The following is a 14,664-nucleotide window of genomic DNA, read 5'->3' on the forward strand; positions in this document are numbered from 1 at the left end:
CGTTCACTTCTTCCTTCACTCACTTTTACGGTACCGGCCTCCTACTACCCTCCCCTTCATCTTCTTGCCTTCTTTTACCTTTCTCTTCTCATCTATACTCCCTCACTTCCCCTCCCCTTTTTCCTCTTCCCCATACCTGAGTTAGAGTAAACATTGTTCCCTCACAGGCCCCAACCTCCCCCCGCCCCAACACCTATCGGTTCTCCAAGCCAAAAGTATACAAGGGGTTGTTGATCCACTTCCTCAGGCTGCCTCCCCCAGGCAGTCTCCCCTAGGCAGTCTCCCCCAGGCAGTCTCCCCTAGGCTGTCTCCCCCAGGTAGTCTCCCCTAGGCTGTCTCCCCCAGGCTGTCTCCCCTAGGCTGTCTCCCCTAGGTTGTCTCCCCCAGGCAGTCTCCCCTAGGCTGTCTCCCCCAGGCTGTCTCCCCTAGGCTGTCTCCCCTAGGCTGTCTCCCCTAGGCAGTCTCCCCCAGGCTCTCTCCCCCAGGCTGTCTCCCCTAGGCTGTCTCCCCCAGGCAGTCTCCCCTAGGCTGTCTTCCTCAGACTGTCTCCCCTAGGCAGTCTCCCCCAGGCTGTCTCCCCTAGGCTGTCTCCCCTAGGTTGTCTCCCCCAGGCAGTCTCCCCTAGGCTGTCTCCCCCAGGCTGTCTCCCCTAGGCTGTCTCCCCTAGGCTGTCTCCCCTAGGCAGTCTCCCCCAGGCTCTCTCCCCCAGGCTGTCTCCCCTAGGCTGTCTCCCCCAGGCAGTCTCCCCTAGGCTGTCTTCCTCAGACTGTCTCCCCTAGGCAGTCTCCCCTAGGCTGTCTCCCCTAGGCAGTCTCCCCCAGGCTGTCTCCCACAGGCTGTCTCCCTCAGGCTGTCTCCCCTAGGCTGTCTCCCCTAGGCTGTCTGCCCTAGGCAGTCTCCCCCAGGCTGTCTCCCCCAGGCTGTCTCCCCTAGGCTGTCTCCCCCAGGCTGTCTTCCTCAGACTGTCTCCCCTAGGCAGTCTCCCCTAGGCTGTCTCCCCTAGGCAGTCTCCCCTAGGCTGTCTCCCCTAGGCAGTCTCCCCCAGGCTGTCTCCCCTAGGCTGTCTCCCCCAGGCAGTCTCCCCTAGGCTGTCTCCCCCAGGCAGTCTCCCCTAGGCTGTCTTCCTCAGACTGTCTGCCCTAGCAGTCTCCCCCAGGCTGTCTCCCCAGGCTGTCTCCCTCAGGCTGTCTCCCCTAGGCTGTCTTCCTCAGACTGTCTGCCCTAGGCAGTCTCCCCCAGGCTGTCTCCCACAGGCTGTCTCCCTCAGGCTGTCTCCCCTAGGCTGTCTCCCCTAGGCTGTCTGCCCTAGGCAGTCTCCCCCAGGCTGTCTCCCCCAGGCTGTCTCCCCTAGGCTGTCTCCCCCAGGCTGTCTTCCTCAGGCTGTCTCCCCCAGGCTGTCTCCCCTAGGCTGTCTCCCCTAGGCGGTCTCCCTCAGGGTGTCTCCCTCAGGCTGTCTCCCTCATGCTGTCTCCCCTAGGCTGTCTCCCCTAGGCTGTCTCCCCTAGGCTGTCTTCCTCAGGCTGTCTTTCCTAAGCTGTCTCCCCTAGGCTGTCTTCCTCAGGCAGTCTCCCCGGGCTGTCTTCCTCAGGCAGTCTCCCCTAGGCTGTCTCCCCTAGGCTGTCTCCCCTTGCCAGTCTCCCCTAGGCTGTCCCCCTCAGGCTGTCTCCCCCAGGCTGTCTCCCCTAGGCTGTCTCCCCTAGGCTGTCTCCCCCAGCCTGTCTCCCCCAGGCAGTCTCCCTCAGGCTGTCTCCCTCAGGCTGTCTCCCCCAGGCTGATCCCTCAGGCTGTCTCCCCCAGGCTGTCTCCCCCAGGCTGTCTCCCCTAGGCAGTCTCCCCAGGCTGTCTCCCCTAGGCTGTCTCCCCTAGGCTGTCTCCCCTAGGCTGTCTCCCCTAGGCTGTCTTCCTCAGGCTGTCTCCATCAGGCTGTCTCCTCCAGGCAGTCTCCCCTAGGCTGTCTCCCCCAGGCAGTCTCCCCCAGGCTGTCTCCCCCAGGCTGTCTTCCTCAGGCTGTCTCCCCCAGGCTGTCTCCCCCAGGCTGTCTCCCCCAGGCTGTCTCCCCCAGGCTGTCTCCCCGAGGCAGTCTCCCCAGGCTGTCTCCCCGAGGCTGTCTTCCTCAGACTGTCTCCCCTAGGCAGTGTCCCCTAGGCAGTCTCCCCCAGGCTGTCTCCCCTAGGCTGTCTCCCCTAGGCTGTCTTCCTCAGACTGTCTGCCCTAGGCAGTCTCCCCCAGGCTGTCTCCCCAGGCTGTCTCCCTCAGGCTGTCTCCCCTAGGCTGTCTTCCTCAGACTGTCTGCCCTAGGCAGTCTCCCACAGGCTGTCTCCCCCAGGCTGTCTCCCTCAGGCTGTCTCCCCTAGGCTGTCTCCCCTAGGCTGTCTGCCCTAGGCAGTCTCCCCCAGGCTGTCTCCCCAGGCTGTCTCCCCTAGGCTGTCTCCCCCAGGCTGTCTTCCTCAGGCTGTCTCCCCCAGGCTGTCTCCCCTAGGCTGTCTCCCCTAGGCGGTCTCCCTCAGGGTGTCTCCCTCAGGCTGTCTCCCTCATGCTGTCTCCCCTAGGCTGTCTCCCCTAGGCCGTCTCCCCTAGGCTGTCTTCCTCAGGCTGTCTTTCCTAAGCTGTCTCCCCTAGGCTGTCTTCCTCAGGCAGTCTCCCCTGGGCTGTCTTCCTCAGGCAGTCTCCCCTAGGCTGTCTCCCCTAGGCTGTCTCCCTCAGGCTGTCTCCCCCAGGCTGTCTCCCCTAGGCTGTCTCCCCTAGGCTGTCTCCCCCAGCCTGTCTCCCCCAGGCAGTCTCCCTCAGGCTGTCTCCCTCAGGCTGTCTCCCCCAGGCTGATCCCTCAGGCTGTCTCCCCCAGGCTGTCTCCCCCAGGCTGTCTCCCCTAGGCAGTCTCCCCAGGCTGTCTCCCCTAGGCTGTCTCCCCTAGGCTGTCTCCCCCAGGCTGTCTCCCCCAGGCTGTCCCCCCTAGGCTGTCTCCCCTAGGCTGTCTCCCCCAGCCTGTCTCCCCCAGGCAGTCTCCCTCAGGCTGTCTCCCTCAGGCTGTCTCCCCCAGGCTGTCTCCCCCAGGCTGTCTCCCCCAGGCTGTCTCCCCTAGGCAGTCTCCCCAGGCTGTCTCCCCTAGGCTGTCTCCCCTAGGCTGTCTCCCCCAGGCTGTCTCCCCCAGGCTGTCTTCCTCAGTCTGTCTCCCCTAGGCAGTCTCCCCTAGGCTGTCTCCCCTAGGCTGTCTTCCTCAGGCTGTCTCCATCAGGCTGTCTCCTCCAGGCAGTCTCCCCCAGGCTGTCTCCCCCAGGCTGTCTCCCTCAGGCTGTCTCCCCTAGGCTGTCTCCCCTAGGCTGTCTCCCCCAGGCTGTCTCCCTCAGGCTGTCTCCCCTAGGCTGTCTCTCCTAGGCTGTCTCCCCTAGGCTGTCTCCCTCAGGGTGTCTCCCTCAGGCTGTCTCCCCTAGGCTGTCTCCCCTAGGCTGTCTTCCTCAGGCAGTCTCCTCTAGGCTGTCTTCCTCATGCTGTCTCCCCTAGGCTGTCTCCCCTAGGCTGTCTCCCCTAAGCTGTCTCCCTCATGCTGTCTCCCCTAGGCTGTCTCCCTCATGCTGTCTCCCCTAGGCTGTCTCCCCTAGGCTGTCTTCCTCAGGCTGTCTCCCCCAGGCTGTCTCCCCTAGGCTGTCTTCCTCAGGCTGTCTCCCCCAGGCTGTCTCCCCCAGGCTGTCTCCCCTAGGCTGTCTTCCTCATGCTGTCTCCCCTAGGCTGTCTCCCCCAGGCTGTCTCCCCTAGGCAGCCTACCCAGGCTGTCTCCCCTAGGCTGTCTCCCCTAGGCTGTCTTCCTCAGGCTGTCTCCCCTCGGTTTCCAGGCAATTAAATGTCAAAGAACATTGGATATCAAAGGAGGAATAAATCTGCAAAATGTTCTGCTGTGTCAGAGTAAAGGAGATCGACACCCAGTTAGAATACACAACATTCCCTTGACCTACACAAACACTGCTCCAATGTACCAAGGATTAGAACCAAATATTACACCTCACAGTGTGTACTTTATAAATCATTGAGCGGGACATTAGTGATAAATGGATATGTTAGAAGCGTAAGGGACATTTCTGGCTGAATACTTTCGGTGCTGAAGGGAAAGCCAAGATAGAATCTTAAGTAGAAATATCAGTTTAGTTCACATTTAACTCAAAGCTCCTGCTTTTGAAGCCAACCCAAAGGCTTGTTAAACAAGTGATGGCCCTTAAACTACCTGCTAGCAGTAGAGTATAGAGGCAGCAGAGAATGGTGATTGATGCTTCAACTAATGCATTCTGCAAATGATGATTTGATTGGGAGTAGACCTTGATTTGCTGATTTCAAGTGCTACTTAAAGGGGCATTTGCCATTTCATGTTGCTGATAAAACTGTGAAGAGGGCCTTAAAACACATCAGGAAACTCGCTGAGACACTTCAGCAAGCTGAGAAGAATTTTCTTTCTGTAATTATCCGAAGCCTTTACCTCTCAGGAGAAAGCAGCAGCAGCCAAATTCGGATATATTGATGATTTGGGCAATGGAACAAAATGTATTATCTCCAAATGTGCGGATGATACAAAGTTGGGTGGGAGGGTGAGCTGTGAGGAGGATGCAGAGATGCTTCAGCAGGATTTGGACAGGCTGAGTGAGTGGGCACATGCATGGCAGATACAGTATAATGTGGATAAATGTGAGGTAATCCGCTTCGGTAACAAAAATAGGAAAGCAGGTTATTATATGAATGGGTATAAATTGAGAGATGGTTACTCGGCAATACCTTGGTGCCTTGTGCATCAGTCGCTGAAAGGCACAGGCAGTGAAGAATACAAATGGTACATGAATAGAGATGTTTTACTGCAATTGTAAAGGGCATTAGTGAGGCCACACCTAGAGTATTGTGTGCAGTTTTGGTGTCCTTATCTGAGGAAGGATAAGAGGAAGGGCAGTACGGTAGCATGGTGGTTAGCATCAATGCTTCACAGCTCCAGGGTCCCAGGTTCGATTCCCGGCTGGGTCACTGTCTGTGCGGAGTCTGCACGTCCTCCCCGTGTGTGCGTGGGTTTCCTTTGGGTGCTCCGGTTTCCTCCCACAGTCCAAAGATGTGCGGGTTAGGTGGATTGGCCAGGCTAAATTGCCCTTAGTGTCCTAAAAAATAAGGTTAATAGGGGTTGTTGCGTTGCTGGTATAGGGTGGATACGTGGGCTTGAGTGGAGTGATCATTGCTCGGCACAACATCGAGGGCCGAAGGGCCAGTTCTGTGCTGTACTGTTCTTAAAAAAAAAAAGGATGTTCTTGCTATGGAGGGAGAGCAGCGAAGGTTTACCAGGCTGATTCCTGGGATTGTCATATGAGGAGAGACTAAGTCGGTTAGGATTATGTTCATGGGGTTTCGAAGAGTGAGAGGGGATCTAATAGAAACAATTGTAACAGGATTAGACAGGGTAGATTCAGAAAGAATGTTCCTGATGGTGGGGTAGTCCAGAACTAGGGGACGTAGTTTGAGGATAAGGACTGAGGATAAAAGGACCTTTTAGGACTGAGGTGAGGAGAAATTTCATCACCAAGAGAGTGGAGAATCTGTGGGATTCACTATTACAGAAAGTAGCTGAGGCCAAAACATTGTGTCATTTCATAACGGAATTAGATATTGCTCTTGGGGCTAAAGAATTATGGGAGGTGGGGGGGAGGAGGCAGGCAGGATCAATATAGTGAACTTGGTGATCGGTCATGAGCATAATGGGTGCAAGGAGCTGACATATAGGGTGACGCTTTGTACCCTCTGCCTGGCAAGTTTAGTGATGACCATATTTAACTGGCAGTTGAGAACCCCATCACCTTCTGGATTTAACTCTATGGGAAGAAGGTTTGTAGACGACACTCCCACCTGCCACAAACTGAGGCCATTAAATTGGCAATTAATGCCCACTTAAGAATTCCCTCCCACCATTGCTAGTAATCACGCAGCAGTGGCCAGGGACACACTCTGCAGGGGGTGTGACAAACCAAACCAACCCATATCAGGCTGCTTGGATGGAGGGGGCGTCGGGATGGAGGGGGCGTCGGGATGGAGGGGGTGTCGGGTGGGTCTCGTGTTTAAAGGCACTCCGTGTGTTTGAGGGATTCAGCATCAGGAAAGTGGGGTGCCACCTGAGGCTACCCCACCCCCCCTTGCTGCCAATACCCCTCTCCCTTAACAGCCATGTTCTAACGCCCTCCTACCAGTCCCAGCAACAATCCTGGGCTGACACCATCACCTCCACAAGATCCCACTGAGACCGGTCTGCAGAAATGATGTCCAATCAGCATTTAAGTGCTAAATCTCCAGGGGTAGAAATGGAGGCAAAGGTGGTGATATTGTATCAGCCTCACAGCGCTGTTATACACAGCACCCGACTGTTATACACAGCACCCGACTGTTACACACAGCACCCGACTGTTATACACAGCACCCGACTGTTATACACAGCACCCGACTGTTATACACAGCACCCGACTGTTATACACAGCACCCGACTGTTATACACAGCACCCGACTGTTACACACAGCACCCGACTGTTACACACAGCACCCGACTGTTACACACAGCACCCGACTGTTACACACAGCACCCGACTGTTATACACAGCACCCGACTGTTACACACAGCACCCGACTGTTATACACAGCACCCGACTGTTATACACAGCACCCGACTGTTATACACAGCACCCGACTGTTATACACAGCACCCGACTGTTATACACAGCACCCGACTGTTATACACAGCACCCGACTGTTATACACAGCACCCGACTGTTACACACAGCACCCGACTGTTATACACAGCACCTGACTGTTACACACAGCACCCGACTGTTATACACAGCACCCGACTGTTATACACAGCACCCGACTGTTATACACAGCACCTGGCTGTTATACACAGCACCCGACTGTTATACACAGCACCTGGCTGTTATACACAGCACCCGACTGTTATACACAGCACCCGACTGTTATACACAGCACCCGACTGTTATACACAGCACCCGACTGTTATACACAGCACCCGACTGTTATACACAGCACCCGACTGTTACACACAGCACCCGACTGTTACACACAGCACCCGACTGTTACACACAGCACCCGACTGTTATACACAGCACCCGACTGTTATACACAGCACCCGACTGTTATACACAGCACCCGACTGTTATACACAGCACCCGACTGTTATACACAGCACCCGACTGTTATACACAGCACCCGACTGTTACACACAGCACCCGACTGTTACACACAGCACCCGACTGTTACACACAGCACCCGACTGTTACACACAGCACCCGACTGTTATACACAGCACCCGACTGTTATACACAGCACCCGACTGTTATACACAGCACCCGACTGTTATACACAGCACCTGACATTCCTTCCATTGCAGTTCTGGAATTTAATATTCAGCACTGTTTACAACCAGTAACCAATCTGATATCAGCCATTTTACACCACTGTTTATAGAGATATAGAATCCATGGCACAGGCCCTTCGGCCCCAAACTGCTCCATGCCAACCAAAGTCCCATCGAAGCTAACCCCATCTGCCTGCATTTGGTCCATTTCCCTCTTAACCTTTCCTAATCCATAGATCTGTCTAAATGTCTTTTAATGGATGGATTACTATTTTATGGTATCTTTGTTTAGCTCTTCCAGGCAAATACAATTTGATATACAGCCATTAGGATCAGAATGATGTGTTAAATCTCGACTTTCAAACAGGCTGCACTTCTTACCATTGTGCCCTGTGCCCTTTTAGTACCTGTTCTCACCTTTTTGGTCAAAATAACCACCTCAGCCTTTAAATTTGTCATAGAATTTACAGTGCAGAAGGAGGCCATTCGGCCCATCGAGTCTGCACCGGCTCCTGGAAAGAGCACCCCTCCCAAGCTTAACACCTCCACCCTATCCCCATAACCCGACCCAACACTAAGGGCAATTTTGGACACACTAAGGAGCAATTTATCATGGCCAATCCACCTAACCTGCACATCTTTGGACTGTGGGAGGAAACCGGAGCACCCGGAGGAAACCCACGCAGACACAGGGAGAACGTGCAGACTCCGCACAGACAGTGACCCAAGCCAGAATCGAACATGGGACCCTGGAGTTGTGAAGCGATTGTGCTATCCACAAGGCTACCGTGCTGCCCCAATTCTCTGTTAGTCTAGAGTTAGATGACCATCCAGTTTCTATTGAACACAATGTGGAATCGTAGCCGTCAAAAAAAAGGTTTTGAGGTAAAGAAATAACATTAAGAGTTTGGCAAAACTGCTGATTTGTGAGTTTCATAGAAAGCAGCACATCCGGATTACACTCCGATATCGAACATTCCCGCATTGATAGCGAATGTCCAGAACAGCGGTTCTCCAATTGGAGCTCGAGGACCCCCGAGGAGCCTGTAGAAATTTTCCAGTGGTCTGTAAAATAATCACTCTAGCAGATTAGAAACAGAGGGGACAGCATTGGGTAGAATTATTGCAGTTCACTCCGGTAATCCATGTTGCTGTAGTAACATCTGCCTGTTGTAGTCGAGAGATTTGGATGGTGATGGTGGGAGCTCAGACATTCTTTCCAATCACATGGCTGCCAGCAGCTGAGAGTCAACCTCTTTCGCCACATTGTGAACCCACCTTCCTGGCTCATCAAGGGCTGAGATCCTCCAGCTCCCCTCCCCATTGGCTAGCTGCAGGATCTTCCCTCCAATCGATATTAGGGGCATTTTAAAGCAGAGCTTGATAAATTTCTGATTAACAGTAAGGTAATGGGATAGTGTAAAAGGCATTGAAGTGTCCAATCTCCACTAATTATATTGAATGACAGAGAAGACTTGATGGGCCGAATGGCCTCCTGTTCTTATGCTGTTTGCCAGCCGCACAGCCAAGCAACCCACCAGCCATTGGTGAACCACCTCAAATGCTGGAAAACCCACCACAGTGTGGGGGGGGGGGGGGGGGGGGGTGAGGAAAATCCCAGTCAGTGGGAGGGAGTGAGGAAGATCCCAGTCTGGGAGGGGGTGAGGAAGATCCCATTCTGGGAGGGGGTGAGGAAGATCCCAGTCTGGGGGGGGTGAGGAAGATCCCAGTCTGGCAGGGGGTGAGGAAGATCCCAGTCTGGGGGGGGGTGAGGAAGATCCCAGTCTGGGAGGGGGTGAGGAAGATCCCAGTCTGGGGGGGGTGAGGAAGATCCCAGTCTGGGAGGGGGTGAGGAAGATCCCAGTCTGGGAGGGGGTGAGGAAGATCCCATTCTGGGAGGGGGTGAGGAAGATCCCAGTCTGGGAGGGGGTGAGGAAGATCCCAGTCTGGGAGGGGGTGAGGAAGATCCCAGTCTGGGAGGGGGGGGGGGGAGATCCCAGTCTGGGAGGGGGGAGTGAGGAAGATCCCAGTCTGGGAGGGGGTGAGGAAGATCCCAGTCTGGGAGGGGGTGAGGAAGATCCCAGTCTGGGTGGGGGGGGTGAGGAAGATCCCAGTCTGGGAGGGGGGGGGTGAGGAAGATCCCAGTCTGGGAGGGGGTGAGGAAGATCCCCATCTGGGAGGGGGTGAGGAAGATCCCAGTCTGGGAGGGGGGGGTGAGGAAGATCCCAGTCTGGGAGGGGGTGAGGAAGATCCCAGTCTGGGAGGGGGTGAGGAAGATCCCAGTCTGGGAGGGGGGGGGAGATCCCAGTCTGGGAGGGGGTGAGGAAGATCTCAGTCTGGGAGGGGGGGGGGAGGAAGATCCCAGTCTGGGAGGGGGTGAGGAAGATCCCAGTCTGGGAGGGGGTGAGGAAGATCCCAGTCTGGGAGGGGGTGAGGAAGATCCCAGTCTGGGAGGGGGGGGAGAGGGGGAGATCCCAGTCTGGGAGGGGGGGGGTGAGGAAGATCTCAGTCTGGGAGGGGGTGAGGAAGATCCCAGTCTGGGAGGGGGTGAGGAAGATCCCAGTCTGGGAGGGGGTGAGGAAGATCCCAGTCTGGGAGGGGGTGAGGAAGATCCCAGTCTGGGAGGGGGTGAGGAAGATCCCAGTCTGGGAGGGGGGGGTGAGGATCCCAGTCTGGGAGGGGGTGAGGAAGATCCCAGTCTGGGAGGGGGTGAGGAAGAACCCATTCTGGGAGGGGGTGAGGAAGATCCCAGTCTGGGAGGGGGGGGGGGGGGTGAGGAAGATCCCAGTCTGGGGTGGGACTCAAACCTAGAGCTTCAGTTCCGAGGCAGGGGCATTACGCGCTGCATCGCTAGATGAGCTAAATTAACAGTAGTTGGTGTTAGTCCTGGACAAAGAACTGATAAGATGTCCATTCTCAAAGTTCTTGAATACTGTGGCCTTTGTTGTAGTGATGAGCATCTTGGCTGCCATTGTTTTCAGCATTGAGTCGCCCATTTCCTTGGGGAGAAGGGGGCAGTTGTTACTGGGATTCTTGGGCACATTTAATTTGGGTCCAGGAAGTGAGAAACCTTCATGATACCTGACCTAGTGAGTATTTCCAGCGTTTTCTGTTTACGTTAACCACTTGTCAGTTTTGTCGAATGTGCACGCAGTCACAAATGACCACCTGTTCACCAGCGGTGATATGATGTGGGGGGGCGGGGGGGTGATATGGGATGTGGGGAGGGGGTGATATCACCTGTATCCTCATTCATGCACAATAATACAGACTTGCTTTCTGTAATAATGAAAAAAAAGCTGTCAGTTAACTTAAATCTACCACATTGTTGCAATAATGGATGTTATAGAACAGTACAGTACAGTACAGGCCCTTCAGCCCACGATGGTGTGCCGACCATTTATCTTAATCTAAGATCGACCTAACCGACACCCCTTCAATTTACTGCTGTCCATGTGCCTGTCTAAGAGTCGCTTAAATATCCCTAATGATTCTGACTCCACCACCTCTGCTGGCAGTGCATTCCACACACCCACCACTCTCTGTGTAAAGAACCGACCTCTGACATCTCCACTATACCTTACTCCAATCACCCTAAAATTATGTCCCCTTGTGACAGCCATAAAAGTCTCTGGCTATCCACTCTATGCATGCCTCTCATCACCTTGTACACCTCTATCAAGCCACCTCGCTGCCTTCTCAGCTCCAGTGAGAAAGGCCCTAGCTCCCTCAACCTTTCTTCATACAACATGCCCTCCAGTCCAGGCAGCATCCTGGTAAATCTCCTCTGTACCCTCTCCAAAGCATCCACATCCTTCCTATAATGAGGTGACCAGAACTGGACACAATGTCGGGAATCTCCAATCCTGTGGCAGAGTGTCCACGCCGTTGTAAATGCCGTTGCGGTTTACGATGGTGTGAACAGGCTGCTCCCAGGACTAATTCTGGCCGCTACAGGTGGCCAGCACGGCGCTGGGTGGTTCGCGCCGCTCCAGCTGCCGATCCCGGCACGAACTGTGCGCAGCGAGATCTGCGCATGCGCAGTGGCGTCGGCGCCAACGAGGACATACGCAGTGGCCTCCTTCAACGCGCCAGACCCGATGCAACATGGCGCAGGGCTACAGGGGCCGGAACGTAGGAAAGGAGGCCCCCAGCCACTGAGGCCGGCCCGCCAATCAGTGGGCTCCAACCGCGGGCCAGGCCACATCGGAGGCCACCCCCCCTCCCCCCAGGGTCGGACCCCCTCCCTCCCCCACAAGCCGCCACCCGACCCTTCAACTCCGAGGTCCTGCCGGCTCAGAGCAGGTTAGAACGGCGCCGGTGGGACACGGTTCTTTTCTTACGGCCAGTCCATCCGGGCTGGAGAATCGGCAGGTCAGCCACATAGAGCGCCCCGCATGCCAACCACGCCAGCGCCAATAGTGGCTCTTCTCTGCTCTGCAGAGAATCGCGTGCCGGCGTCGGGGTGGCGTGGCCCGGTCACAGGGATTCTTCAGCCTGGCCCAGGGCTGGGAGAATCCCGCCCAATATTCCAAGTGTGGTCGAACCAGGGTTTTATAAAGCTGCATCAAAACCTCACGGCTCTTAAACTCAATCCCACTGTGAATGAAAGCCAACACACCATTCGCCTTCTTAACAACCCTATCAACCCGGGTGGCAGCTTTGAGGGATCTATCTACGTGGACCCCAAGATCCCTCTGTTCCTCCACTAAAGTTCTTTGACTGGTTAGATAATACAGAAACACGGGTCTGGAAAACATTCCATGAAGTATCTCATTCAAGTGAGTAAGCTGGGGCAATATAAATTCCTCTGTTCGTGGGTTCTTTTCAAAATGAAAATATAAACCTGCTCTGGGCTTGATAAATTTGATGATACCACGTTTCGCTACTGATTTGGCCAATAGTTGTTTCAATTGGAGGTGACCTGTGAACTAACTGAGTATGTATGACATTTGTAAGTAATCTATAACGGTATTTGAAGCAGTTCGATTCGCATTGCCGGAGTCACATTTATCCTCTCCCCGGTTTGTCTGGTCTGTCTCGTCACAACCGACATCAGTGAAATCATTCTCAAGTGACAATAAGCAATTTTTTGTTTTCTTTACAAGCAAGGCTTTTGTATTATGAGTGTTATATATTATAATTTAGATGGGGGTGGTCCATGATTCCTCATTCATTTGAAAAGGGATCTACCAGCCAAAAGGTCTGAGAGACACTGGTGTGGCAGGGTCACATAGGGGAGGATTCTAACGCCCAGCAGTCCAAATGTTTATGCAAACAGCATCATCTTTAAATACTCAATAAAACCAAAGCAAGGGGACAGTTAACCACAGGGAAATTTAAATAAAATATAGGAAATCATGTAAGATGGCAAGCACAACGGGAGCTGGCAGCAAAATTGAATTAAAATGCATTTTTATACTGTTGAAAATAAACATATTCACCAAAACGCAGAGGAACAAGGACTGCGATTAGGAAGCGACATGGCCACCTGCTGTTTCCATCCCCAAAGTGCAAACCCTTTCCCAATGAGCTTGAGCTGAGGACAGCTGTTACTTTGTCACATAATATTCCAACTGGAAAGAGAGAGGCTGTGCAGAATAATTAAACTGATGATTTAGATGTATCTGTGTTTATTTTCATACCAGTCTGGCTCTGTAACTGCGCTGTACAATATTTATCCTCCTCAACGGATCCAACTTTTAATTAGAATTTTCATGTTTCAAGATTACAAAATGGGAGTTCATTGAATTCGCAAACTGCAAATTATCCAGCGTATGCTGTCTGTCTCTATACAGTAGGTAATTAAAACCTCAATGTGCCATTTTGTGATGATATTTGTGATTGCATATTGTCTGAAAGTGCAGAAATGCAATTGTCACTATTCAGTTTTGATTTAGGATCAACTCCCTGCCATTAACCAACTTTTTATCTTGGTATTTGGGCAGCACAGTAGCACAAGTGGATAGCACTGTGGCTTCACAGCGCCAGCATCCCAGGTTCGATTCCCCGCTGGGTTACTGTCTGTGCGGAGTCTGCACGTTCTCCCCGTGTCTGCGTGGGTTTCCTCCGGGTGCTCCGGTTTCCTCCCACAGTCCAAAGACGTGCAGGTTAGGTGGATTGGCCATGATAAATTGTCTATTGATCAAAAAGGTTAGGCGGGGTTATTGGGTTACAGGGATAGGGTGGAAGTGAGGGCTTAAGTGGGTCGGTGCAGACTCGATGGGCCGAATGGCCTCCTTCTGCACTGTATGTTCTATGTATTACAAAACTAGTCCCTACAAGTGGCTGTGCAATTCACCATGAACCTGTCAGCGATGCAGAACACAGAAACAAGAAATACCAAACTGCTATCACCCTGAGGGGGAAATGAATAGATTTAGTAAAAGGAGGTGAGAGCTAACACACCTGGCTCACTATAAGAGCACATGCTAGTCAGCCGGTAAACTCTGTACGCCAGTGAACCTTGCACACCCTCAAGACCCAGATCAGTACCATGAATTGCCTGAAGAACCTTGTACCCCTCAAGGATCTGAACAAACAGAATTCTCCAGCAAAGTCTTGGGAATCAGTTTTGTTAACTTAGAAGGGCAGACATTGTGCCGATTAAGTGTAGCCTCTGATGCTCTGCTTGGTAAACGTTGTATCTGGAACCAAGGACATCTGTTCAATGTACGTAGACAAGAATGGAATTTAAAAAGAAATAAATTTAGAGTGCCCAGTTCTTTTTTTCCAATTAAGAGATAATTTAGCGTGGCCAATCCACCTAACCTGGACATCTCTGGGTGGTGGGGGCGAAACCCATGGATACATGGGGAGAATGTGCAAACTCCACACGGACAGTGACTCAGGGCCGGGATTGAACCTGGAACCTCAGCGCCGTGAGGTAGCAGTGCTAACCACTGCGCCACCGTGCTGCGCTTACAAGACTGGAATTTGATGAGTGTTCTGTGTACGTGACCAACGGTGTATAAATATAGTGGAAACCTGTGACTTGGCAAGGTGTTGATTCAGGGGTCTCTCTGAGATAGTGCTCTACCTACATGCTTGAATCTTGAACAAACATTTGTAACCTTTCCCTCTGATCCATGTGATCAGATCATAGAACGTCACCACAACATTTGGCGTAGTTAGCAGGATACTCACATCAGATCATCAGAGCAGCTCTGTAGACGGGGTAAGTATATATTATTTACTACCCATAGTCTGTGCAGCAAACCTGCCTGAGTATCAAAAGAATCTGATAGAAGAACTTGGTCCAGGAGGTGCTGGGGTAGGAGGCAGAGCTG

This window comes from Scyliorhinus canicula, chromosome 20 (genome assembly GCF_902713615.1).
Source record: "Scyliorhinus canicula chromosome 20, sScyCan1.1, whole genome shotgun sequence".
Classification (NCBI taxonomy): domain Eukaryota; kingdom Metazoa; phylum Chordata; class Chondrichthyes; order Carcharhiniformes; family Scyliorhinidae; genus Scyliorhinus; species Scyliorhinus canicula.